Below are 4,809 nucleotides of genomic sequence, written 5' to 3' on the forward strand. Positions count from 1 at the left end.
TTGGGCAGTTTTATCACACCCACTTCACTCTCTCTCTCTCTCTCTCTCTCTCTACTCAGTGGTAGGCTTTTAAAAACCTTCCCCAAAGCCAGAGGGAGGGGTGTGGTTGTCCTGGTAACAGGTCTAGCCCTAAATTGCTAGAGACAAGTGAGCCAGAGGTTGCCACTGTGTGTGTTCATGTGACTTCTCTAACTGCACTGTCTGTCTGCATGCATGAATGAATCTGTAAAGTCAGTTTGAGTGCCAATTTAATTCTATAAGCATTTCTGATATTGTGTATTTGCCTATTCCAGTGTGTATGTCTCTCTCCCAGGTTCAGATTTGTTTTGTAGTTAGCAGTTTGTTTGCAGTGTTCAGAGTTCTTAGCCAATAGAAATACATAGACAATGCAGAGCAAAAAGGTGCAGGTTGATAAAATATTGTACATGTACAATGCGTGATTGTACAGTGCCTTTGATTTAGTGTGTGCCCATGTGTGCAGCAGGCAGCCCCCTGCATCACTCCCTCCCTCTACTTAGCTTTGGCATTGGAACACTGGGACACATGGAAATGTGGAAATCCGTGTTTGAACAATGAGCTCATCTGTGCCCCTTGCACGGTGCCAGGATACATTTCTTTTTTTATTTTACTTATTTCACTTTTATTTAATCAGATAGGCCAGTTGAGAACAAGTTGTAATTTACAACTGCGACCTGGCCAAGATAAAGCAAATCAGTGTGACAAAAACAACAACACAGAGTTACACATAAACAAATGTACAGTCGATAACACAAAATAAAAGAAAAATAGAAAAATCTGTGTACAGTATGTGCAAATGTAGAAGAGTAGGCAATAAATAGGCAATAGAAGCTAAAATAATTCCAATTTAGCTTTAATATTGGAGTGATAGATGTGCAGATGATGAGGTGCAAGTAGATATACTGGGATGCATAAGAGCAAGAGGGTAAGTAATAATATGGGGATAAGGTGTGCAGTTGGGTGTGCAATTTACAGATTGGCTGTGTACAGGTACAGTGATCGGTAAGCTGCTCTGACAGCTGATGCTTAAAATTAGAGAGGGAGATATAAGACTCTAGCTTTAGAGATTTTTGAAATTCGTTCCAGTCATTGGTAGCAGAGAACTGGAAGGTAAAGGCGGCCAAAGGAAGTGTTGACTTTGGGGATGACCAATGCAATATACTGTACCTGTTAGAGCGAGTGCTACGGGTGGGTGTTGCTACGGTGACCAGTTAGCTGAGATAAGGCGGTGCTTAACCTAGCAAAGACTTATAGATGACCTGGAGCCAGTGGGTTTGGCGATGGATATGTAGTGAGGGCCAACCAATGAGAGCACCCACAGTGGTGGGTATTATATGGGGCTTTGGTGATAAAACGGATGGCACTGTGATAGACTACATCCAGTTTGCTGAGTAGAGTGTTGGGGGCTATTTTGTAAATGACATCACCAAAGTCAAGGATCGGTAGGATAGTCAGTTTTACGAGGGTATGTTTGGTGGCATGAGTAGAGGAGACTTGGTTGCGAAGTAGGAAGCCGATTCTAGATTTAATTTTGGATTGGAGATACTTAATGTGAGTCTGGAAGGAGAGTTTACAGTCTAACCAGACACCTAGGTATTTGTAGTTGTCAGAACCGTCTAGAGTAGTGATGCTAGTCGGGCGGGAGGGTGCGGGCAGCAATCGGTTGAAGAGCATGCACTTAATATTACTAGCATTTAAAAGCAGTTTGAGGCCACGGAAGGAGTGTTGTATGGCATTGAAGCTCGTTTGGAGGTTTGTTAGCGCAGTGTCCAAAGAAGGGCCAGATGTATTCAGAATGGCGTCGTGTGCGTAGAGGTGGATCAGAGAATCACCAGCAGCAAGAGCAACATTATTGATGTTTACAGAGAAAAGAGTCGGCCTGAGAATTGAACTCTGTGGCACCCCCATGTATTTTATCGATGGTGGTTATGATATCGTTTTGGACCTTGAGCGTGGCTGAGGTACACCAATGACCAGCTCGGAAACCAGATTGCATAGTGGAGAAGGTACGGTGGGATTCGAAATGGTCTGTGATCTGTTAAATAACTTGGCTTTCGAAGATTTTAGAAAGGCAGGGTAGGATGGATATAGGTCTATAACAGTTTGGGTCTATAGTGTCTCCCCCTTTGAAGAGGGGGATGATCGTTGTAGCTTTCCATTCTTCGGGGATCTCAGACGATATGAAAGAAAGGTTGAATAGGCTAGTAATAGGGGTTGCAACAATTTCAGTGGATCATTTTAGAAAAAGAGGGTCCAGAGTGTCAAGCCCAGCCGATTTTTAGGGATTCAGATTCTTTAGCTCTTTCAGAAGATCAGCTATCTGGATTTGGGTGAAGGAGAAGCAGGGGGAGGGGGGGTTGGACAATTTGCTGCAGGGAGTGCTGAGAGTTTGCCCTGGGTAGGGGTAACCAGGTGGAAAGCATGGCCAGCCATGGAAAAATGCTTATTGAAATAATCGATTATAGTAAATTTATCGGTGGTGACAGTGATTCCTATCCTAGCATCACCATCCTGGATGGTTCCGACCTAGAATATGTGGACATCTATAAGTGCCTAGGTGTCTGGCTAGACTTTAAACTCTCCTTCCAGACACATATCAAACATCTCCAATTCAAAATCAAATCTAGAATCGGTTTTCTATTTCTCAACAAAGCCTACTTCACTCACGCCACCAAACTTACCCTAGTAAAACTGACTACCCTACCGATCCTCGACTTCGGCGATGTCATCCAATACTCTACTCAGCAAACTGGATGCAGTTTATCACAGTGCCATCCACTTTGTTACTAAAGCACCTTATACCACCCACCACTGCGACCTGTATGCTCTAGTCGGCTGGCCCTCGCTACATATTCGTCGCCAGACCCACTGGCTCCAGGTCATCTACAAGTCCATGCTAGGTAAAGCTCCGCCTTATCTCAGTTCACTGGTCACGATGGCAACACCCACCCGTAGCACGCGCTCCAGCAGGTGTATCTCACTGATCATCCCTAAAGCCAACACCTCATTTGGCCGCCTTTCCCTCCAGTTCTCTGCTGCCTGTTACTGGAACGAATTGCAAAAATCGTTGAAGTTGGAGACTTTCGTCTCCCTCACCAACTTTAAACATCTGCTATCTGAGCAGCTAACCGATCGCTGCAGCTGTACATAGTCCATCGGTAAATAGCACACCTAATTTACCTACCTCATCCCCATACTGTTTTTATTTATTTACTTTTCTGCTCTTTTGCACACCAGTATCTCTACCTGCACATGACCATCTGATCATTTATCACTCCAGTGTTAATCTGCTAAATTGTAATTACTCACCTACATCCTCATGACTTTTGCACACAATGTATACAGTGGGGCAAAAAAGTAGTTAGTCAGCCACCAATTGTGCAAGTTCTCCCACTTAAAAAGATGAGAGAGGCCTGTAATTTTCATCATAGGTACACTTCAACTATGACAGACAAAATGAGAAGAAAAAAAATCCACAAAATCACATTGTAGGATTTTTAATGAATTTATTTGCAAATTATGGTGGAAAATAAGTTTTTGGTCACTTACAAACAAGCAAGATTTCTGGCTTTCACAGACGTGTAACTTCTTCTTTAATAGGCTCCTCTGTCCTCCACTCGTTACCTGTATTAATGGCACTTGTTTGAACTTGTTATCAGTATAAAAGACACCTGTCCACAACCTCAAACAGTCACACTCCAAACTCCACTATGGCCAAAACCAAAGAGCTGTCAAAGGACACCAGAAACAAAATTGTAGACCTGCACCAGGCTGGGCAGACTGAATCTGCAATAGGTAAGCAGCTTGGTTGGAAGAAATCAACTGTGGGAGCAATTATTAGGAAATGGAAGACATACAAGACCACTGATAATCTCCCTCGATCTGGTGCTCCACGCAAGATCTCACCCTGTGGGGTCAAAATGATCACAAGAACGGTGAGCAAAAATCCCAGAACCCACACGGGGGGACCTAGTGATTGACCTGCAGAGAGCTGGGACCAAAGTAAAAAAGCCTACCATCAGTAACACACTACGCCGCCAGGGACTCAAATCCTGCAGTGCCAGACGTGTCCCCCTGCTTAAGCCAGTACATGTCCAGGCCCGTCTGAAGTTTGCTAGAGAGCATTTGGATGATCCTGAAGAAGATTGGGAGAATGTCATATGGTCAGATGAAACCAAAATATAACTTTTTGATAAAAATTCAACTCGTCGTGTTTGGAGGACGAAGACTGCTGAGTTGCATCCAAAGAACACCATACCTACTGTGAAGCATGGGGGTGGAAACATCATGCTTTGGGGCTGTTTTTCTGCAAAGGAACCAGGACGACTGATCCGTGTAAAGGAAAGAATGAATGGGGCCATGTATCGTGATATTTTGAGTGAAAACCTCCTTCCATCAGCAAGGGCATTGAAGATGAAACATGGCTGGGTCTTTCAGCATGACAATGATCCCAAACACACCGCCCGGGCAACGAAGGAGTGGCTTCGTAAGAAGTATTTCAAGGTCCTGGAGTGGCCTAGCCAGTCTCCAGATCTCAACCCCATAGAAAATCTTTGGAGGGAGTTGAAAGTCCGTGTTGCCCAGCAACAGCCCCAAAACATTACTGCTCTAGAGGAGATCTGCATGGAGGAATGGGCCAAAATACCAGCAACAGTGTGTGAAAACCTTGTGAAGACAGAAATCGTTTGATTTTTGTCATTGCCAACAAAGGGTATATAGCAAAGTATTGAGATACACTTTTGTTATTGACCAAATACTTATTTTCCACCATAATTTGCAAATACATTTTTC

Source organism: Oncorhynchus mykiss, chromosome 22, assembly GCF_057628025.1.
Source record: "Oncorhynchus mykiss isolate SJ-2025 chromosome 22, ASM5762802v1, whole genome shotgun sequence".
Classification (NCBI taxonomy): domain Eukaryota; kingdom Metazoa; phylum Chordata; class Actinopteri; order Salmoniformes; family Salmonidae; genus Oncorhynchus; species Oncorhynchus mykiss.